Source organism: Dermochelys coriacea, chromosome 3 (assembly GCF_009764565.3).
Source record: "Dermochelys coriacea isolate rDerCor1 chromosome 3, rDerCor1.pri.v4, whole genome shotgun sequence".
NCBI lineage: Eukaryota > Metazoa > Chordata > Testudines > Dermochelyidae > Dermochelys > Dermochelys coriacea.
Genome location: NC_050070.1, coordinates 30585404 through 30608580, shown reverse-complemented (window position 1 = coordinate 30608580; position 23177 = coordinate 30585404). Strand labels below are relative to the sequence as shown.

The 23177-nt window shown below is 44.2% G+C and overlaps 1 protein-coding gene and 1 long non-coding RNA gene across 5 annotated transcripts in view; one reads left to right on the top strand and one right to left on the bottom strand.

Annotated features, from left to right (window-relative positions):
• Positions 1–991: 991 nt before the first annotated feature.
• LOC122459221 lies at positions 992–14296 on the bottom strand. 2 transcript variants are annotated; one of them, XR_006279755.1, is made up of 4 exons: positions 14061–14296; positions 12073–12393; positions 10436–10539; positions 992–1621 (listed from the first exon to the last, which is right to left on the bottom strand). It is a non-coding gene; the product is annotated as an uncharacterized LOC122459221 (long non-coding RNA). The 2 variants fall into 2 exon arrangements; XR_006279754.1 differs by lacking the exon at positions 992–1621 and having other exon boundaries at positions 10205–10539.
• Positions 14297–14398: 102 nt separating this feature from the next.
• HPCAL1 (hippocalcin like 1) overlaps positions 14399–23177 on the top strand; it is a 118878-nt gene continuing 110099 nt past the window's right edge. Inside the window, exon 1 of one of the 3 annotated variants that reach the window (XM_038393983.2) lies at positions 14399–15111. The gene's annotated coding sequence lies outside the window, so the exon portion shown is untranslated. The remainder of the gene's footprint in view (positions 15112–23177) is intronic. The other 2 variants (XM_038393984.2, XM_038393982.2) reach the window with 2 other exon arrangements.

The window sequence follows — 23177 nt, the reverse complement described above, 5'->3', positions numbered from 1 at the left end:
TAATTAAGAAGATACAAAAAGATTGAAGTCCAACAGTTTATATAACAAAAGTAATGGAGACAAGCACTTTCAAATATTCAGAAACTCATCTGGTGCCCTTTATTATTATTTCTCTCTGCCAGCATGCACAAACAGAAGGGAAACCTAGACAATGCCCAAAGGAGCTTACGGTCTAAATCAGACAGAGATAACAAAATACAGACACACAAAGCACTGGATAAAGGACTTCTCTAACTTGTTGGGATGTTATTTGATATGAAATAGGACACCTGGTATCACTGATCATGTTAAGAATCTAGCAGGATTTGCATTTAAGAGTGTGGGCATTTGAAGTGCTGTTGGGACAAAAATAATGTTTCGGAATGTTTGCGGTTCGTAATGTTTGCCTCAAACACTGTGGGGCATATCAGCAGAAACTACACGCACTGTTTTGTGCCTGCTTGATCTAGGTGTCTTGCCAGAACACTGGTGGGATGCTGATGGGAATGCAGGCAGTGACACATTTTGTCTGACTTTTTCTCATGTTACTGTTGGTTGTTTTGTGTTTTTAAATCCTATTCTTTCTGCCTGGTTTGAACTACATCTGATAAGAAAGAGGGTGACATTGCACCCCTGAATACTAGGAATGGTCCTGTTTGCAAGGCTTTGCCTCTGTCTCTGTCAGTTGATGTTTTATACTGCTTTCATAAACATAAGAATTGGCCTGAGAAATGAGCCCCCAGTGCCCATTAGTCCAGTATCCTGTCTGTAACCATGGCCAGTACCATATGCTTGAGAAAGGTCCAAGAAATCCTGCAATAGCTAGTTATGGGTTAACCTGCCCCCAGGCAAAGTTCCTTCCTAACCCCCAAAAGTAGGAAATTGGCTCCTTGGTATCCTGACCTGGCCTGATTCTGGTTCCTGGCTCATAGTTCTGATCACCAGTTTGTCTCCTGCTTCTGAAATCCTCCAGCTTTCCTGCTCCAGCTGACTCTTGACTCCTGTTTCATGACTGTGGACTCTGGCTCTGACTGCTAGGTGTGGCTGCCTACAACCTTGCTGTGACACTGCATCAATGCAAAAAATCCACCAAGCCCCCTGTCCTGCTTGGAAGGGCACTGTGCTACTGATGGTGTGAGATCACCATGTACCTCTTCTGGCTGCAGTGGGTACTACTCCTCACTCTGGGGTGTTGTGAGGCCAAGCCCGGAACGTGCTGCTCCTCATGGGTGAGTGCATCCCCCCAGCACTCCAGGATGACAGAGTACTGGGACCAGGCCCCCTTTTGGCTCAGTTACAACATTGCTTCTGCTTAATAGTCCCAGAACGGCATTCTGGCTCCACTGCATCACTAACCTTCCTGCCCACCCACCAGTCCAGTGTGGTGAACAGAAGCTGCAGCTGGCCTGCTGAATCAGTGAAGCTAATCACAGCCTGGCTAAACATGTGTGTGCCCCAAAGACCTACACCTGCGAAGCCTGCCACTTGTTGCTATCCCTGTCTTCCCCATTCTCTGGAAGGCCAGCCATTGATCTCTCTATTTCTTACCTTCCCAGGTGCCAAATGCCTCTGGTGCATGCACCTCCTCAGGTTCCCCGACATGGTCAGTAGAGCAAGTTAGAAATTTTTCATCAAAATGATTCTGAGATGGAAAATCAGAATATTTAGAAAGTGTCGCATTTTGATGAAATTTCATTTAGAAAAAAACTGAAATTAAGTATTTTGATGTCAGAACATCCTGTTTCAAGATTTTCAGAACATTTTAATTTTGTTTTGTTTCAAAACAATCTTTTGAAACTAAATGATTGGGTTTTATATAATTTTTATTTATATTCTTAAAACCATTAAGTTTGAAATTGGAACAAAATGTTTTGCTTTTTACTGAAATGTAACATTTTGATTAAGCTGGATCAAGATTTCAGTTTGTTTGTTTCTTTTCAGGCTTTCATTTCATGGGAGCTCTTGAAATGTTTTGGTTTTGTTCCAGTTTGAAATTCTGGAATTTCTCACAGATCAGAAAATCTGGTCCCTGCCTAGCTCTAATAAACAGTCTCTGTACTGCCTTCCTCTCCTGCTACTATTAAGCCCAGCTTTTCCTCTCTGAAAATCTGGTCGCGCTAGGAAAACTGGCAAGCTACACAGACAGCCTGGGCAGCACCAGGTGGCCTTAGCCTATGAAGTAGCTTCTGTGTCTGATTTAGGGTTCAGTCCTACAAGCTGGTCCAAATCCAGCAAAGCACTTAAGCATTAGCTTAATTTTAAACACACCACTAATCTCATTGGGCTAGAGGAAAAAGGCATGTTCTCGCCTCATGCTTGTTTATATATGATACAATCCTAGCAAAGACAATGTTTTCATACATGCAAGTGGCTTAAAATAAAGATGATGGGGGAGTCTAGCATTTACACTAATCTGCGAACTCAAGTTAAAATTACAACTGTCTTGTCTTCACTGGGATTGTACCTCATGTTAGGTGTCTTGTGTTACGTTCATTCTGACCTGGTGTTACCTTTCTTCCTAGTAAAGACTTAAATGAGACTATTCATGTGCTTGAAGCTAAGCACATTCTTCGTGCTTTGCTGGATTGGAGCCAGAGAGCTTGGCAGTTTGCAGGACTGAGACCTTACTACTGTGACAAGGGGGCTGCTCCCAACCCTCTGCTCCCACTGCAATGAAGTCAGAGGATATTTAAACATTTTAATCATAATCCTAATTTAATGATTATCTTGTAGTATTTGCTAAATGCCAACAATGTGCTGAGTTATTTTTAACTTCTTACTTAAATACTCTTTTCTGCAATAAACCTCCTTTTAAAAATTACTAACTTTTTTTGTCTTTATTTAAAATATTTTTAATATCCTCATCTGTGATTTTAATTTCCTTAATTACCAACAGGAGCAAGACAAGAGCTCTCCATAGCTGCCATGCTTGGGCAGATTTTAATCTGACTTCTTAAAAATATTATATGTTGGTTTAGATATAACAAAGCAGCCCACACTTTAGGCTCCAGTCACACAATCCATTACAATAAGTAACTGGTCCTGTGCAGAGCCCAATTGTAGTCAGTAATGATCCAGATGAGTATCCAGTTGCAGAATTGAGCTGTAGACCCTGATTCTCCAAGAATCTCCATATGAGCAGCCCCCCTTCCCCTACCCAGAGCTCCAGTGGGGCTTCATACAAGCACAGGAGCCTACCTGCAAAGGCAACCTGCAGGATTGGGGCCCAGATCGTCATGTGGAAAGGGTTCCAAATTCCCTGTCACTGTTCGTGTAAAATTCATTGACCTTTTAAAAAAAAACAAACAAAAAAAACAACCCAAAAACCCTGCAAGATTTCACAAGAGTAGCAAGTCCTCTGTTTTGGGTGGAGGCAGTCTTTCTTGGGCAGAAACCTGATATACAGGTTGAGTGTAATACTTCAAACAAACAAACAAACAAAAACCCCCTCACAATAGGAGTCAAGATTTTTTTTTTTTTTTTGCCACTACTGTTTTGGAAGTACTTTGGCCTGTTTGGAAATCTTGCATTGCTCGAAATGATTTTTTAAAAATAAGAAAGTTTGCAAAGTCTATGTGGGGATGTATTATTTTGATTTCGTAGCACTTACAGCCAAAATAGACAAGAGAGGAGAAAGTGGTGGGAGCAGAAAGAGGTGCAGAGAGAGCAACTGAATTACTTGCCCCAGGTTGCTCACCAGATCAGTGGCTGAGCTGGGAATAAAACCCAGGTCTGATAGATTCCAATGCCAGAAGGGACCATTGTGATCATCTCGTCTGACCTCCTGCATAACACAGGCCATCGAACTTCCCCAACATAATTCCTAGAGCCTATCTTTTAGAAAAACAGCCAATGTTGATTAATAGTTGTCATTGATGGAGAAACCACGATGATCCTTGGTAAATTGTTCCAATGGGTAATTACTCTCATAATTACAAACGTATGCCTTATGTTCAATCTCAACCGGGAGTCTGCTGCCTCCTAGTTCAGTACCCTATCCACTAGATCACACTGCCTCCCTGATCTAGTCCGTTTTCCTAGCTCCCTGGGCTAGCTGCATCTCCAGGAGCCTTGCAGAGGCTCATTCCATGGGAAGAGGGTGCATTTTGAGTTATTCCTGTGGATAACATTCAAAGTTGTACTGAGAGCCTCTGTTAGGTAAAGAGAAAGTCAGTGACATGTGGCCTTGGGAAAGGGGGAGTGATTTCTGAAGGACATCTCTCCTCTCAAAAAAGTGAACCTTTGCCCTGTGCCTCTGCATGAGCTCATTGCATGGACCATATATTGCAAGTAGAGCTGGCTGAAATATTTTGCACTAAAATTTGTCCTATGTGCAAATGTGGCTTTTGTCAAAATTCTGCAGGGGAGAAATTTTCAATTTTCTGATTGAAAGAATCAGAATGAAAAGTTTTGTTTCATAATGTCAATTTGAAACAGAGCTGGTCATTTAGAACCTTCTCATCCCATGAAATATTTCAATTTTCTGTTATGATTTGAAATGGAAAGAAATTTCAAAATGTTGGTTTCCCACTGGATGAAAATTCTATTTCCAGATCAGTGGTCATCACAAGGTTTTTCAACCCTTCCCTATAAAATTTGTCTTGGTATGTTGAACATGCATTGAAATTGTCAAGTCATCTGTATTTAAGAAGAGATCAAGGCACAAATGAAAAGCAACTATTGCTTGTAGATATTTAGCTTTCTCCTCATTCCATCCTGCAGGCCCAAGAGTTATTCTCAGGTATAAATGGATACGCATTTCGTGTGTATTTTGAAAAATCTGCTACTTGATCTGGAAATAGCAGGGCAGAATTTCCAAGATGGTACATACTAGGGCCTGCACACTGCAATTAGATCCATGCAGGCAGACCCTTCATGTCAATCTGCACAGGGGTAAGGGTCCACCTGTACCGATCCAGCTGCAAGAGGAGTGTGACATTCTGGGGAATCTTGTGAATTTGGGAAGATGTTCTTATGAAAATTGCTGTTCCACGGAATACTTCTGTCTATCCATTGTAACTGTCAAGACTTTAAGCACATCCTTCCCAGACTAGATACAATGGACTGTAGTTAACCTTTACAGTACTCTGACTAGTCAAAAGGTATGCTAAAGAAGTTGTATGCTTTGGGGGGTGGGGGGGTTGGTTTAGCTGCAGGACTAACAAAGGCCAGAAAAAGCAAAGGGAGTGTTAGGATATAGATATTCAGGCCTGTCTGTAAAGGCCTATACTCTAACAATTTAGGTGTATTCTTATCACTTGGCTAGTTATAGAGGTATAAAAGAAAGTATCAAAATCACTGTCTGCTGGTATAAGAGCCTTCTCTTACTGTAGAGACTAACAAATTTATTAGAGCATAAGCTTTCGTGAGCTACAGCTCACTTCATCGGATGCATTTGGTGGAAAAAACAGAGGAGAGATTTATATACACACACACACACACAGAGAACATGAAACAATGGGTTTATCATACACACTGTAAGGAGAGTGATCACTTAAGATAAGCCATCACCAGCAGCGGGGGGGGGGGGGGGGGGGGGAGGAAAACCTTTCATGGTGACAAGCAAGGTAGGCTAATTCCAGCAGTTAACAAGAATATCAGAGGAACAGTGGGGGGTGGGGTGGGAGGAAGAAATACCATGGGGAAATAGTTTTACTTTGTGTACTTTGTGGAAGCCCTCTACACCAACATTCCACACAAAGATGGACTACAAGCCGTCAGGAACAGTATCCCCGATACTGTCACGGCTAACCTGGTGGCTGAACTTTGTGACTTTGTCCTGACCCATAACTATTTCACATTTGGTGACAATGTATACCTTCAAATCAGCGGCACTGCGATGGGTACCCGCATGGCCCCACAGTATGACAACATTTTTATGGCTGACTTAGAACAACGCTTCCTCAGCTCTCGTCCCCTAATGCCCCTACTCTACCTGCGCTACATTGATGACATCTTCATCATCTGGACCCATGGAAAAGAAGCTCTTGAGGAATTCCACCATGATTTCAACAATTTCCATCCCACCATCAACCTCAGCCTGGACCAGTCCTCACAAGAGATCCACTTCCTGGACACTACGGTGCTAATAAGCGATGGTCACATAAACTCCACCCTATATCGGAAACCTACTGACTGCTATTCCTACCTACATGCTTCTAGCTTTCATCCAGATCATACCACTCGATCCATTGTCTACAGCCAAGCGCTACGATATAACCGCATTTGCTCCAACCCCTCAGACAGAGACAAACACCTACAAGATCTCTATCATGCATTCCTACAACTACAATACCCACCTGCTGAAGTGAAGAAACAGATTGACAGAGCCAGAAGAGTACCCAGAAGTCACCTACTACAGGACAGGCCCAACAAAGAAAACAACAGAACGCCACTAGCCATCACCTTCAGCCCCCAACTAAAATCTCTCCAATGCATCATCAAGGATCTACAACCTATCCTGAAGGACGACCCATCACTCTCACAGATCTTGGGAGACAGACCAGTCCTTGCTTACAGACAGCCCCCCAATCTGAAGCAAATACTCACCAGCAACCACACACCACACAACAGAACCACTAACCCAGGAACCTATCCTTGCAACAAAGCCCGTTGCCAACTCTGTCCACATATCTATTCAGGGGATACCATCATAGGGCCTAATCACATCAGCCACACTATCAGAGGCTCGTTCACCTGCGCATCTACCAATGTGATATATGCCATCATGTGCCAGCCATGCCCCTCTGCCATGTACATTGGCCAAACTGGACAGTCTCTATGTAAAAGAATGAATGGACACAAATCAGACGTCAAGAATTATAACATTCAAAAACCAGTTGGAGAACACTTCAATCTCTCTGGTCACTCGATCACAGACCTAAGAGTGGCTATACTTCAACAAAAAAGCTTCAAAAACAGACTCCAACGAGAGACTGCTGAATTGGAATTAATTTGCAAACTGGATACAATTAACTTAGGCTTGAATAGAGACTGGGAATGGATGAGTCATTACACAAAATAAAACTATTTCCCCATGGTATTTCTCCCTCCGACCTCACCCCCCACTGTTCCTCTGATATTCTTGTTAACTGCTGGAATTAGCCTACCTTGCTTGTCACCATGAAAGGTTTTCCTCCTTTCCCCCCCCCTGCTGCTGGTGATGGCTTATCTTAAGTGATCACTCTCCTTACAGTTTTCAGAGTAGCAGCCGTGTTAGTCTGTATTCGCAAAAAGAAAAGGAGTACCGGTGGCACCTTAGAGACTAACAAATTTATCTCCTTACAGTGTGTATGATAAACCCATTGTTTCATGTTCTCTGTGTGTGTGTGTATATAAATCTCTCCTCTGTTTTTTCCACCAAATGCATCCGATGAAGTGAGCTGTAGCTCACGAAAGCTTATGCTCTAATAAATTTGTTAGTCTCTAAGGTGCCACAAGTACTCCTTTTCTTTTTGCGAATACAGACTAACAGGGCTGCTACTCTGAAACTTCTCTTACTGTGACAGTCTGAGGCCCTGTTCTTAGGCTAAGGTCTTTGGCTAAGCAGCCGAGGCAGCCATAAACTGGAAAGCGACCGGTCACATCCTCACATTCCAACGTAGTCACATTGAAATGAGGTGCTATTGGGCTGTTAGGAATATAATCCTGTCCTGATAGTGCCTATCACCTCCAGAGAAAGGGAAGTGCCTAGAAAAAGGAAACTTAGTTTGATAGCATCCTGTCTGGCAAGACCTCACTTATCAATAGCTGGTATGTAAAATCCTCACTTCTGTATTGTTTTGTCTTTATAGTTCCCACTTTGCTATTGTTTGTCTGTATAATCTCTGTCTGGTTCTGTGATTGTTTCTGTCTGCTGTATAATTAATTTTGCTGGGTGCAAACTAATTAAGATGGTGGGATAATTGGTTAAATAATCATGTTGCAATATGTTAGGATTGCAAAAAGAAAAGGTTTCAGAGTAGCATCTGATGAAGTGAGCTGTAGCTCACAAAAGCTTATGCTCAAATAAATTGGTTAGTCTCTAAGCAATTACTTCCACAAGTACTCCTTTTCTTTTTGCGAATACAGACTAACACGGCTGCTACTCTGAAATATGTTAGGATTGGTTAGTTAAATTTCAAGAAAATGATTGGTTAAGGTATAGCTAAGCAGAACTCAAGTTTTACTATATAGTCTGGAGTCAATCAGGAAGTGAGTGGGGTGGGAACAGGGAAATTGGAATCATGTTTTGCTAAAGGGGGAAATGGGAACAGGGAATGGGGGTGGGGAAATTGGAATATGTTTGGCTAAGGGCAGGAATGGGAACAGGGACACAGGTGTAAGGCTCTGTGGTGTCAGAGCTGGGAAGGGGGACACTAAGGAAGGAAACTGGAATCATGCTTGCTCGAAGTTCACCCCAATAAACATCAAATTGTTTGCACCTTTGAACTTTGGGTATTGTTGCTCTCTGTTCATGTGAGAAGGACCAGGGAAGTAAGTGGGTGAAGGAATAAGCCCCCTAACAGGGAGCTCCAGGATTGAAAAGACAAGTGCTGTTGCAGAAAGACCATGAATGGCCTGGAGGACTCTGAGCCCAGCCCAAAGAATACTTTGGAGTGGTGAGGAAACTGAGGTAGGAAAATGCATGTAGGATTTATTATTTTTGTATATATCTGTGTATTGCTTATAATATTAAAGAGCACCGGTGGCTTAGAATCCTGTACAGTCTGTCACACTCTTGAAGAGTTAATGTCATGAGTAAGGCCCTGCAGCTGCCTCTGCTCAGTACTCCTCACATCCTAATGAGCCAGCTGGGCTGCCTGACAGACCACCCTCCCAGATTTCAGAGTAGCAGCTGTGTTAGTCTGTATTCACAAAAAGAGACTAAGGTGCCACAAGTACTCCTTTTCTTCCACCCAGATCGTCTCAGGAAGCTAGCAGGCCAGTTCTTAAACTCAGCAGCAGCCCTAGCTTGCTGGCTGCTTAACACATATGTCCCTGGACTCTTTGCCTCCCTGTGCTTGTCTCTTACCAAGCCCTGCTCTGCTCTTTCATAGCTCCAACCCAGTTCCTGTTTGTTCCCAGCCTTGTTCCCATTTCGTCCCAGCCTTGGTCCTGCCTCAGAACCAGCCCTGCTCCTGCCTTCCCTTGCTTCTGGTAATCTGGTTCTGACCCTCTGCTCTGATTCTGACTCCAACTCTGTCTTGATCCTTGGCTCTCTGATTCTGACCTTTGGCCCTACTTCCTGGTTCTGGTCCTGTCTCGACCTCTGGCATTTGGACTTTGAGCACTAGGCCTGACTCCCATTCTGACCACTAGGCCTGATGGCCTATGACCTGGCCTCCTGACAGCTAACTTCTAGACCCAGGACACCCAGGTGGCTGGAGTTCTGGGAGAGAGTGTGTTTAAGCTATGGGGCGTGGAAGGGGTCAGTACTAGCCCAGGGACTGGGCAGTTGGTCTGTGAGGTTTCAGCCCTCAGGAAAGGGTGTTCCCCTAGTGTGTGCCCAGAGATCCCCAGCAAGGAGCAGCACGTGAACTCTGTTTAGATGCCAGAGGCTTAAAGCTTACGGGATCCAGTGGTTAGATCCACTCACAGCAGTCTGGTGAGTGGCACTCAACTGGAGTTGCAACAATGAGATGTATTCGCAAAAAGAAAAGGAGTACTTGTAGCTCACGAAAGCTTATGCTCAAATAAATTTGTAAGTCTCTAAGGTGCCACAAGTACTCCTTTTCTTTTTGTGAATACAGACTAACATGGCTGCTACTCTGAAACCTGAAATGAGATAATGTAACTAAGGGTAGTGTACACAGACTTTGGCTAGCATGACAAATCCAGTTCATTTTAATAGGACTTTTTATGGGCATAGCTAAAATGCTATCTAGTGGTTTTGTTTTTTTATGACAAATTCTGGCAAAATGACATAGTGTGTTTGTAAGACTACTAAATCTAATACCTTACACAACAAAATTTCAGAGGGAAATAGGGTGTAATCAGTTTTTACAGGATTTTCCTATATTCAATCCCAGAAAGCTTCATAACAAATCTTATCTGAAAACATTAACTTTTGTGCCTCCTGTATTTATTGAAGCACATGTGCTCTATAAAATCAGCTTTGAGATCAGCAATAAGCAGGTAGAGGAATTAAAAATGAAAGTGCGTTTTTATTATAGAATTTCCTTGCCTTTGTCAGCTTTATTCAGACCTAGGTTGGTTTTTTTTGTATTTATGCATTTGATCACTCTGTTCTCTAAGAAAAATAATTTTGTAAAGCCAAGTTTCCTTTATGCTGCTTTAGTCCTTTCTTTCTTTGGCCCTAAAAAAGGATACAAAATACATGTTTCTATATGTAAATACGCATTATGGCTTTTGCTGTTCATATGCTTAGTCACACATAGACACTGGTACCCCAGGGGCAACCATCATAGAAACTGAAGTGCACATTTTTTAAATCTGTCCAGCTGTGCAGACTCACATCTGGCATTTTCAGGTTTGTTTCCAATTACCACAATACTGTGACAGCTCTTAGAATTCACTCTTCCTTGCCGGGGGGGAGAGAGGCACCACCCAGACAGTTGTCTGCTAACAGAAAAAAGAGCAATCATGCAGTGACAGGGTATTGCCACTGCTTGCTATAGTTTTGTAATAAACATCAATCTTGTGTTATCAGTACAGTCACACGCAGAGCAAGTAATGGGAGGGTAGGAAAAGAGCACACGCAACTGCATTTTAAAAAAATGTGTAGTTCACTTTATCTGTCACATGCACACTTTACTTGCTTGTTCTCTATGTATTTAAAATGAGAGAGAAAGAGACTCTAAAGGGAAGTAGCAGAAGCCCCTTTCTGCTAGGTCATCTAAAGCTGAACTGGACAGCATGCTAGAAAATACTGCAGGGAGCAGTCTTGCTTGGGCAGGAGGACATAGATAACTTTTCAGACCTGTAATGCAGACAATTGGAAAAAAGAAATATGCATTTGTTTCAATGGCAAACAAGATACTAGTTCTTTCTGTTGAAGTGACACGAATTGTCCATACTGTAGTTGATAGCAACTTGTCCAGCTGGCATTTCTCCGATGTGTTTGCTTTCTGTGCCCCAGCTGGCATTGCAGAGCATGAGAGCACCGAGGTGCTGAAGTGCCACAGGCAACATCAGCATCTGACAGCAATAGATATCTGTCCTTTTGGTAACTTAGACATGCGACGAGCTTTTGGAAGAAAACAGTTCTGTGTAGACAAACTGGTCTTAGATTTCCCAAAACACTGCCATTAAAGACAAATGCTTCTGACTTTATTACTGTAATTCATTTGAAATCCCCTCAAGTGACTTTTGGCAAGAGATTTGCAAAAGCAAGATTAAAGCAGGATGAAAAAGATAATTACAAGGTTTCTTAAATTGCCACGTTGTTCATTTTAAGACGATGACACATTGATTTATGTAGGTGCTATTTTATCTAACTGCCCTACACACTTTACATGAAATGATTTAGGCGCTGATCCTACAAGCTATTCCATGGAGGTGCCCCCTCCACATAAGTTTTGGGGTTCAACCCAGACCAGGGATGGGTTGTCACCACCTGTTCTGCAACTCTGGGTGCCTTAAATGCTATGCTGCTGTGTCTCACAGCCTGGACACCACCATCCAGCAGACATGCATGCAGGTCACCTTCTGGCTTCCACCGCCCAATTTCTGTTTGCACCAACATCCCCCAGTCCCAAATTTCCACAAAACTGTCTCCCTGAAGTGTCCAGCCTTCTCCTAATTAAGTGTGTTGCTCCTTTAAAGAGACAGAATTAGCAGCTTGTTATCTTGACTGGAGTGACCAATCACTTCAGTTCAGTCACAGCATGGCTTGGTTTAGATAAAAAGTAAAACAAATGTTTGTGTTCAAAAAGAGAGGACAGAAATGGGTTTCAGAGGAGCAGCAATGTTAGTCTGTATCTGCAAAAAGAACAGGAGTACTTGTGGCACCTTAGAGACTAAGACTAGGACAGAAATGGTTACACACAAAAGTAAAATTATACTTCTAAAACTAACACTTAACTCCAGCAAGTTACACTCTTTGTTCAAGGTAAAAAGAAAAGGAGTACTTGTGGCACTTTAGAGACTAACAAATCTTTGTTTTCCAGCTGTGGCTGATTACTTCTTACTCAGGATCCCCATAGAGGCCAAGGCGCTTGTTTTCCTTCTCTCCTTAGCTGAAAATCATTTAGGGGTTCTGTACCCCTCTCTTTGTAGTCCAGTAAATCTTTGAAAAGTATCTCTCTCGAAGTTCATTAACCCTGCTTCAAGAGTCAGGAAGACTTCCTGGGGGTGCAGTCTCCATTCCTCATTGAGATTAAGTGATTACTTTTTTCCCACTTGCTCTTCTGATGGCTTTGCATGCAAATGTGGTTTTCATTGCCTTTGGTCAATGGAACCACATTCCTTTGTCTGGAAAAAACTGGTTATCAGCTCTTCCTGACATGTCTGGTTTAAACACGTTAGCCATAATTCCAGTATATCCATATAAACCTTTGTGGATTGACTCATACATACATCACCCGAGAATATTAATGATCACTGAGTTAATAGTCTTCCAATGACATATTACATGGCACCTTTTAGAGACAGATACAACAACAGGGAGTTAGGGTACACCGAGCTGGTCAGGCCAACAAAAACTCTCTGCTAGATACCAGGGAGCCCCTGGCCTTCTGGCATAGGGATGCTCTCAGGATCGCAAACTCCCTGCCACTAGCAGCCTCCCTTTGCAGAATAATTTGCAGGATTGGTGCCATGGTGCTCAATTGTGCCATTTTGAGTAAAGACTACAAGATCAGATTAAATAGTAAATCCTCAGGCTTCTTTCTAAAGTTCAAAGGGTTGCTTCCATTCTCATTGACTACAGGAGGAGCAGGATCAGACTCATAGGGCTTTTTCCTAATGCACCAATTAAGGGCCAAATCCTGCTTTCCTGGCTCCCAGAAGTACTTCCACTGAAGTCATTGGAACTGAAAACTCCAGGGCAATGAGCCATCTACAAAGAGGCCCTTACCGACTGACCCCCTCAGTCAGTACATGAATAGCCAGCTCTATTACTTGCAAGAACTGTGATGGGGCTTATTAGGCAAACAGGGGAAATGGTCTGAACGCTCTAATCCTGGCCATCAGTTTCATTCCTTCTTTTCTGGTATTGTTAAAAGCAATTGCTTAAGTATAATGTTTAAGACCATTAATCAAAACCTAGAGTTTGTATGATCATACTGCTAAATTACAGCCAAGCCTGGTGCTACTAAAAGCTTGCATCCAGTTTATAGAATATCAGGGTTGGAAGGGACCTCGGGAGGTCATCTAATTCACCAGCGGCAGGCAAATGGCTCTAATGTGAAGTGAGTCATTTAAAAGGTATTTTTCATGAGTGCTTAGTATCTATGAATCTATGTTTATGCACTATCCACTAGGTGACCCCTAAGCATCCTCTTCTCTGGATTTGTTCTCATAAGGCACCTTCACATGTAAATAACCATTCTCAGATGTATCCCTTTAATATCCTGAGTTAGTCATTCCTAAAGATAGGAGGGCAGGTAGTGCTATTACGTTCATTAACAGGAGTCTTAATACTGTTACTGAAGTACAGGTAATTACAGGAGATGTTTCTGGAGTAGAAATAACTGTGCATTGCATCTCTCTCTCTCACACACATACAAATATTTTAATTTGCATTAATCATTTGGTTTAAACACTGTATGAACCTGCTTGGCTTGTCTGATGCTTAATCAAATTCAATCTATACTTTGAAGGAGACAGATGAGTTTAATTTAGTCTCGACTTTTCTCTTTCTTTCCACTAGAGAAATAAAATGAAGAAGCAGAAGAGAAAAATCAAAATAAAGGTGAGATACAAAAGCAGGTAAAGCACTGTGGTTTGTGTATTGCACTGCACCATTATATGAGACTATTAAGGATGCAGCTATGTCATTTAAAAAATGTTGAAGTAGGCAAAATACACCCAATGGGTCCAATTTTCCAAATGCAGATACTTTAATAGGACAATAAGATCTTGTAATAGGATGCTCAGACTGGCACTTAAGTGCATACAAGGGGAATGCCCATGCTTACCTATTGATCTGATGCAGGGTTCAAGTGTCCTAGTAACATATGCACAGTGAAAACAAAGCTCCCATGCTCGTATGTCACAGAGGATAGAGCGGAGGGAATAACTCATAACCAAGGACTTATTCCAAAAACTTAGCGTCCTTTTCTGTTGCACATTTGTCTGGGGGCCGTTAACAACTTTCTCCCGTTTGTCCTTTATTCAAATTCGGTCACAACGACACAATAATTTTCTGCTCGTGAGCACTATGTGACTGATCTGAAATGGAAGACGCGCGGTTCTTGGTGGTTGACTGCAGCGGTCAGGTGGCTTTGTTTCGGTTGCCCCGCTGGTAGGCCAGAACCCCTAGGAAAAGGGGGTAGGGGGTAAGTGCGCGTGAGGAGGACTCGGCGCTGCCCGGGCTGGGCTCGTGGCGGCCGTGGGTGCACCAACCCGCCCCGCGCGCGCGCGCTACTTTCCCCGACTTCTCCGTACTTCCTGCCCTGCCAGGCACAGCCGCAGGGAGGGAGAGACCAACCGGTTCCCGCTGTAGGAGGCGCCGCCCACCCCACGTGCCGCCAGCGCCCCCCGCGGCTCCCCTGCAAAGAGGGGCGGGCCCGGCGCCCTCCCCCCTCCGGCCCGCAGTTGGTCCGCTCCCGGAGTCCATAGGCCGTCGCGCCTGCGCTGGGCTCGGGGGCAGAGACCAGCGCGGGGCTTGCGCCGCGGCAGCGCGGGGCGCCGCATGCGGCAGTGTCAGTGACCGGGCGGAGAGCGCCGCGCCGCCCAGCCCAGCCCAGCCCAGCCTCGCCTCCCGCCGCTGCCAAGTTCAGTCTCCCCGCGGGTCCCAGCGCGGCTGCCGCTCGCTCGCTCGCTCGCTCTCCGCCCCCTCCCCTGCCCGGAGCCGGCGGCTCGTTTCCTCTTTCGCTCCTCGCTCGCCCCGCTGCCTTTCTCTCTTCGCAGCCCGAAGCGGAGCCGCCGCCGAGCAGCAGCGAGCGCTTCACTTCGCGCGGGTCCGGCGTGGGAGCGTCCCACCCCGGCAGCCGGAGCGCGGCGAGCCCAGCCCAGCCTCCGGACCCGGTAAGGGCGGTGAGCGGCGCCTGTGCCCCCTTGGCGTGCTGCTGGGGGGACCCCCCTTCGGGTTGATGCGTTGTTTTCTCTTCTCCCCCTGTGAGCCCCCCCCTCGCCGCCCCCCACAGGTTACCCTTCCCCCGGCGGGTGGGGGGGGGGGTGAGGTAATCGGCTCCTCTCCTAGCCTTGGGAATAGGGGAAATGTAACCAGGCTCCAGGCAGGCAGGGATCTGCAGCAACTGAGCTCCCCTTTCATACGGCCGGCGATTGTCAAATAAGTTCGGGTTTAAAACCCGCAGCTCGATGCAGTCGGTGGCAGCTGTCAGGGGGGTGCACGCGTGCATCTTTTGACCGTGTTTCCCCCCACCGGGGAAGCCGATACAAGGTGGGGTGGGTGGGGACGATGGGTCTTTAGAGATCGTCCCGGACATTTCTCATTTCCTCCAGGGTTCCAGGCAGCAGAGTTTTAGTCTCTCCTTCTCGTTTGGTCTGTGACCTTAGCACTTCGGGGGACCCGCCTTTCCAGTAGCTTCGTAACAATGTTGTGGTGTTTTGTTAAGTCTAGGAGATCATGACTCGTAGAGAGTTCAACAAAATGTATCCTTCTTTCTCGCCAGAACCCTTCCTTATTAACTACGACAGTCTTCTCTTCCTCTCCAGCCGTGTTTGTATGGTGCAGATTTACTATTTTAATTCCTCCCCCAGCCCCTTTGGATTTCACAGTTAACCCACTACTCTGACTGTGGGGGTGTGAAATGGGAAGTGCTGCTTTTTTCTCTGCCTGACTACAGGTATGCACGTGTGTGTATATATTTTTGTGTGTATGTGTTTGCCTATGTGGGTGTGCATGTGAATTGTCTAATTTAGCAGAAAAATATGACGATTAAAGTTAAGCAGAGACCCCAGGGCTCACAGTAATGATGGTTAATCTTTTACCAGTCAGACGTACAAATGCATAAGTATTACACTGTGTTTAAACAAACTATTTAAAAACGGAACTTCCTACTTGCCATACTCTAGAGAATGTCCTTCCAGAAAGTCTTTGTGTTCTTTACTGGTGTCTTCAAGAGTTTGCTCAGAAAAACAAAAGCCAGGCTGGCTGGTGAGAGAGAGAGAGACAGACAGACAGAACTGTAGCTAAGATACCTTAGATCTCAACAGTTACCTTTTTACACTTTAGTGGGTTCTTTACTGAAGAGGTTTTGTCGATTTTAAATTAGTATTAGAGTTGTCATTTGCTTAATGATGTGTAGAAAGAGAGAGTATTTGAGGTTATTATGAAATTTATATGTAAAATGGCACACGTTTTTACCAATGACAGGTTTCAGAGTAGCAGCCGTGTTAGTCTGTATTGGTAAAAACAAAAGGAGTACTTGTGGCATCTTAGAGACCAACAAATTTATTTGAGCATAGCTACAGCTCACGAAAGCTTATGCTCAAATAAATTTGTTGGTCTCTAAGATGCCACAAGTACTCCTTTTATTTTTACCAATGAATTTCTGTACAAATAAACCCTTTCCTGAGTGAAAGTTATGTAATGCAGTGTCGTCTGAAATGGAACCTTTTTGTCTTCAAATACTGTATATGCTCACTGTGCTGTTTAGTCACCACTAGATGTTTGTTTGTTTTTTTAAAAAAAATGTCACATCCAGGAATGTTTACAAGTAAACTTTGTCATAAGATCATAAGTACAATGAACCTAGCTGCAAAAAGAAACCTGAGACTATAATTCTTGTAATAGGGAGAGAAGGGGATGGAGACTGAGAATTGCACACTCCTTTTCCTCGTCTCAATATTTAGGGTATTTTCCAGTGGCTCTGAGCCATTTCTTGTAATTCTGCCTCAAAACCTCCTATCCCCTAAAATGAAGCTTCAGCAAGACCATGGAGAATTTCAGTAAACTGTTATCATGATAAAGCTGTCTTGAAAACTCATGCCAACACTGCTTTGGTGCTTCCTGCTGTCATTGGCAAGTAAAGCTGTGGGAACAATTAATCTGCTATGACTTTGAAATGCCCTGCCCACTCTCCTTTGGGAATAGCTTTGACCATCTGATGCTGAGTAGAACCACAAGCACATTGCTGTGACTTCTGAATGTTCTCTTTCTTACAGTAGGCGCCTTGGTGCATGTGAACAACTGAATGTTAGATATCCTCTGCTCCAGGGGATCTCAAACTTTGGGTCAGGATCCCAAAGTGGGTCACAAACCCTTTCTAATGGGGTTGCCAGAGCTGGCATTGGACTTGCTGGGGCCCGGGGCTGAAGGCAAAGCCCAAACCTCATCACCTTGGGGTGAAAGCCCGAGCCCCACCACCTGAGGCCAAAGTCAAAGCCAGAGGGCTTCAGCCTGGGTAGCCTGGCTCAGGTTATAGGCCCCCCACCTGGGTCTGAAGCCCTTGGACTATGATTTTGGCTCCTGCGCCCTGGGTTTTTCCCCCCCTCTTCCCCCCCCCCCCAGGTGGTGGGGCTTGGGTGGACTCAAACTTTGGTCCCCCCTCCTCAGGTCATATAATTTTTTTTTTTTTTTGTTAGAAAGGGGTTGCAGTGCAATGAAGCTTGAGAACTCCTGCTCTAATCTAGTGAGACTAGAAACAGCTCTTTCCTTATGGTAGACTGCAGGATACCATTGTTCTGAATTAATAATACAGATTACTTTGTGGTCCAAAGTATATTAAAGTTGGGATATGATTTTGTGTGTGTGTGTTTTGCAGGGGGGCCCCATGAGCCACTGGCTAGAAATGGAGTACTTGTGGCACCTTAGAGACTAACACATTTATTTGAGCATAAGCTTTCGTGAGCTACAGCTCACTTCATCGGATGCATTTGGTGGAAAATACAGTGGGGAGATTTATGTACACACACACAGGGAACATGAAACAATGGGTTTTATCATACACACTGTAAGGAGAGTGATCACTTAAGAAGAGCCATCACCAGCGGGGGGAGGAAAACCTTTCATGGTGACAAGCAAGGTAGGCTATTTCCAGCAGTTAACAAGAACATCTGAGGAACAGTGGGGGGGAAGAAATAACATGGGGAAATATAACGTTCTAAAATAACCGACAATGCATCCATTGTTTGGACTTGAGTGGGGCAGAAACACAAGTTATTCAAGCGGATTGTTATCCTGCTTAACTTTCTGGGTTGTAGATTTTTCTTAATGTTATGGTGATAAGCTGTATTTCTAATGCATCAATGTATGCGCGCATGTGTGCAGAATGTGCTGATGTTGGGGATGTTGCCTTTCTAAGAATCTGTTGATCGTTTCTTAAAACCTGATTTTAGGTCAGGTTCAACAACTAAAACAGTCTGTCTTCCACTGACTGCAAGAGAAACCAATGTTTAAATCTGTATTGAGCCCTCGGTTTCCAATATTAAACAAAACATTTTGATTTAGGATCAGTTTCTCTTGACTGTAGTCTACATCAGAAAATATATATTGAAGTTGGGCTGCACAGAGAAGAAACAGAGCTTAACTCATGTTAAATTACTTCTTGCCAACAGAAATTAACTTATCTCCAGATCACGTTGACTGTATTGAGGTAACATGCTGCATCGGGTGTCTATTCAATAGGTTGTCTGTGACTGTAGGATTTCAGTTAGTTTTAACCTTAATGAGTATAAAATGTTCTAAATGTCTGAAATTCCAATTGCTACAATAATGTGCTGCCATTCTGAAGATGAACAAATGTATAAGCTTATTTTATCTTCACTTTGTCAGTTTATTGCGGAACAAAAGCTTTCACAAGCTTTTGGTAGTGTGATAACTCTATAAACCAACACATTGAGTATCCCAGCCAATATGTCTTCTGCCTGTGGTCATGTTTTGCTTCACAGTATAATATTCGTAAACAAAATATTGAAGTCAAATATCTGCCTGCCTCCTGAATTTACAGCTGAAAGAATAAATGCTGAAATGATTCTTCTGGAAATCTTGTGCATCTCTAGAAGTTCAGTATTCCATTACTTTTTAACCAGGAGATTTGTTGGATCAAATATACAATAAAAGTGCATTCCTTTGTGCTTGAGTACTTCAGTGATGCTATAAGGTACAAGTTTGAGGCTGAATCGATTTAACAATCTGAAATGTGCTGTAATTCCCCTGGAGTGCACTGGCCAAGGTATGTAATTGCTATTAAAAAGTATTATTTATAACTCATAAGGTGACTAGTAAGACCTATGTGTTTTTTAAGCATCTGAATTACAAACATGGAAGAAACCAGAAATGCTGCTTCTCTCTCTTCCTCCCCCCCCCCCCCCCACATATACACAGCTCTTCCTTGTCCTTCTTGTGTCTGATGCTTTCATGATCAAGCAGGAACCAAGTAGTTCAGTTAGTTCTTATTACTAGTTCGCATTAGCCAAAGTGTGCTTCGCTCTGAATCAGACACATTTTCTGCAGGAAGCATTCCAGTTGAAAACTGGTAGTCATCCTCTCCTCCTTCTCCTCCTCCCCCACCTGTAATTTTTGGATGATCAAACTTCCTGAGAGAGGCAGTCTACTTGAAAACTAGTCAACCCAAAACCATGAAGTAAGGGCTTGGGTACACCTGTGAGTTACAGCTCAATAAAGGAGCTCCAGGTGCACTAGCTCACAACCTGTCCACACCGGCAAGGCACGTATAGCTCTCTGACTCTGCGGCTACAGCGCTGCTGGTACTCCACCTCAGTGAGAGGAATAACGTTCGCTGCGCTCCCACTGGAGCGCTGCAGCGCCAGCGTGAACGAGGTGTTGCTTTACTGCACTCTGATCAGCCTCCAGAAATGTCCCATAATCCACTTAAATCAAGTAGCTACTCTTGTCATTGTTGTGAAATTGGCTGCAGGAATGCGGAAATGCCCTTTCAAAGCTCTGTTTCAGGGAAGCGGGCTGTTGATCAGCTCCTAGAAAAAGCAAACATTTACTGTTTTGCTTTGAGTGAGTGAAAGAGAGGTGGAGGGAGAGGGGTCTGAACTTACAAGACAGCCTGCTGACACACTCAGCACCCCAAAAACCCACTCTCTTCCCTCCCACATACACACAACACATTCCCTGTCACACTCCACCCTACCCCCATTTGAAAAGAACGTTGCAGTCACTTGCATGCTGGGATAGCTGCCCGTAATGCACCACTCCCAATGCTGCTGCAAGTGCCGCAAATGTGGCCATGCCAGTGCGCTGTCAGCTGTCAGTGTGGATAGACTGCAGCGCTTTCCCTACTGCGCTCTACGAAAGCTGGTTTAACTCGCAGCGCTCACGTATGCAAGTGTAGCCATGCCCTTAATGTAGCCTCAGCTACTACATTTGCCTTTAAGGCCCTCTGTAGGTTTTACAATAACATTTTTAAAAAGAGGGTTTTCTTGCCCCTGTTGCCGCATACTCGTACAGACAGCAGAGCAGATTGACTGCCCTGGTGTAGTCACATAACTGAATGGGCATGCAGTAAACAAACCAGGAAAAATAGTTTTCTCTAATATTTCAGTGATAGTAATATGGACATCTTCAGAAAGAAGACTTTAAAATTGATGGTGTCCCTTTTAAGTATCCCGTAATGTTGTTAGAAAACATTTAGATAGTGCATTTATATGGAGACTTTATGAGGGAGGTTGAATATTAGAAGTATGAATTGAGCTTGACAGTGTGAGATGACCTGACAAATTTGCCATTTTTAAGGGCTAAAGGTCATGAAGTTGGTTGAGAAGTCAGACTGTGTTTTTTGTTGTTTCGGACCATGTTTCTATTGTAATAAATTAACTAGTGTACTGATCATCTTGTAAAGGTGTTTGTTTTTCTTTCCCAGACATGAGCGTGTGGGTGTATGCAATCTACTACCCGAAAAGAAAGCCAGGAACACTTCATTGTGAATGTCTTGGTGTGTGTTTAGTTCTAGTGATTAAGTTGTAGGCTGTTGTAATTTATTGAAAACACAAACATTATTCTTGACGGAGATTGATGGTGGAGTTAAGGAAATGTATCTTGTTGTTGGCTGGAAGTTGGCAAGTGTCTTGAGCTAAGTCATTATAGAACTGGCAGTGGCGTGGGTGGCAGGGAGAAAAAAGAATGCCTTCTGGGGGCACAAAGCCAAGTCTGTGTGAGTGTATTGTGAGCCTTCCTTTCCGTGTTTTTAATTCGCCTCAACGCTGAGCAGACGAGCACATCTGTACAGAATGGACGCCTTCGTTGCTCTGTAGTTTCAAGATTTTTTTTCAGTTCTGTAAAGTGTATTGTGAATGGAATTCCTCTACTCTTGGCTCTGCTCCCATTGTGTAGGGGGAGGAAAGCTTGTAGTTGTACTGCCGATTGTCTGATCCTGGTTTGGAGGGCGTCACTTGCTTTCTAGTAAAGCTAGTGACAGAGGATGTGGAAAAAGCTAATGTACTCAATGCTTTTTTTGCCTCTGTTTTCACTAACAAGGTCAGCTCCCAGACTGCTGTGCTGGGCATCACAAAATGGGGAAGAGATGGCCAGCCCTCTGTAGAGATAGAGGTGGTTAGGGACTATTTAGAAAAGCTGGACGTGCACAAGTCCATGGGGCCGGACGAATTGCATCCGAGAGTGCTGAAGGAATTGGCGGCTGTGATTGCAGAGCCCTTGGCCATTATCTTTGAAAACTCGTGGCGAATGGGGGAAGTCCCGGATGACTGGAAAAAGGCTAATGTAGTGCCCATCTTTAAAAAAGGGAAGAAGGAGGATCCTGGGAACTACAGGCCAGTCAGCCTCACCTCAGTCCCTGGAAAAATCATGGAGCAGGTCCTCAAAGAATCAATCCTGAAGCACTTAGAGGAGAGGAAAGTGATCAGGAACAGTCAGCATGGATTCACCAAGGGAAGGTCATGCCTGACTAATCTAATCGCCTTTTATGATGAGATTACTGGTTCTGTGGATGAAGGGAAAGCAGTGGATGTATTGTTTCTTGACTTTAGCAAAGCTTTTGACACGGTCTCCCACAGCATTCTTGTCAGCAAGTTAAGGAAGTATGGGCTGGATGAATGCACTATAAGGTGGGTAGAAAGCTGGCTAGATTGTCGGGCTCAACGGGTAGTGATCAATGGCTCCATGTCTAGTTGGCAGCCGGTGTCAAGTGGAGTGCCCCAGGGGTCGGTCCTGGGGCCCGTTTTGTTCAATATCTTCATAAATGATCTGGAGGATGGTGTGGATTGCACTCTCAGCAAATTTGCGGATGATACTAAACTGGGAGGAGTGGTAGATACGCTGGAGGGGAGGGATAGGATACAGAAGGACCTAGACAAATTGGAGGATTGGGCCAAAAGAAATCTAATGAGGTTCAATAAGGATAAGTGCAGGGTCCTGCACTTAGGATGGAAGAATCCAATGCACCGCTACAGACTAGGGACCGAATGGCTCGGCAGCAGTTCTGCGGAAAAGGACCGAGGGGTGACAGTGGACGAGAAGCTGGATATGAGTCAGCAGTGTGCCCTTGTTGCCAAGAAGGCCAATGGCATTTTGGGATGTATAAGTAGGGGCATAGCGAGCAGATCGAGGGACGTGATCGTTCCCCTCTATTCGACACTGGTGAGGCCTCATCTGGAGTACTGTGTCCAGTTTTGGGCCCCACACTACAGGAAGGATGTGGATAAATTGGAAAGAGTACAACGAAGGGCAACGAAAATGATTAGGGGTCTAGAGCACATGACTTATGAGGAGAGGCTGAGGGAGCTGGGATTGTTTAGTCTGCAGAAGAGAAGAATGAGGGGGGATTTGATAGCTGCTTTCAACTACCTGAAAGGGGGTTTCAAAGAGGATGGCTCTAGACTGTTCTCAATGGTAGCAGATGACAGAACGAGGAGTAATGGTCTCAAGTTGCAATGGGGGAGGTTTAGATTGGATATTAGGAAAAACTTTTTCACTAAGAGGGTGGTGAAACACTGGAATGCGTTACCTAGGGAGGTGGTAGAATCTCCTTCCTTAGAGGTTTTTAAGGTCAGGCTTGACAAAGCCCTGGCTGGGATGATTTAACTGGGACTTGGTCCTGCTTTGAGCAGGGGGTTGGACTAGATGACCTTCTGGGGTCCCTTCCAACCCTGATATTCTATGATTCTCCTGTTTTGATTGGGTGTTCAGCAGTAAATCTTTC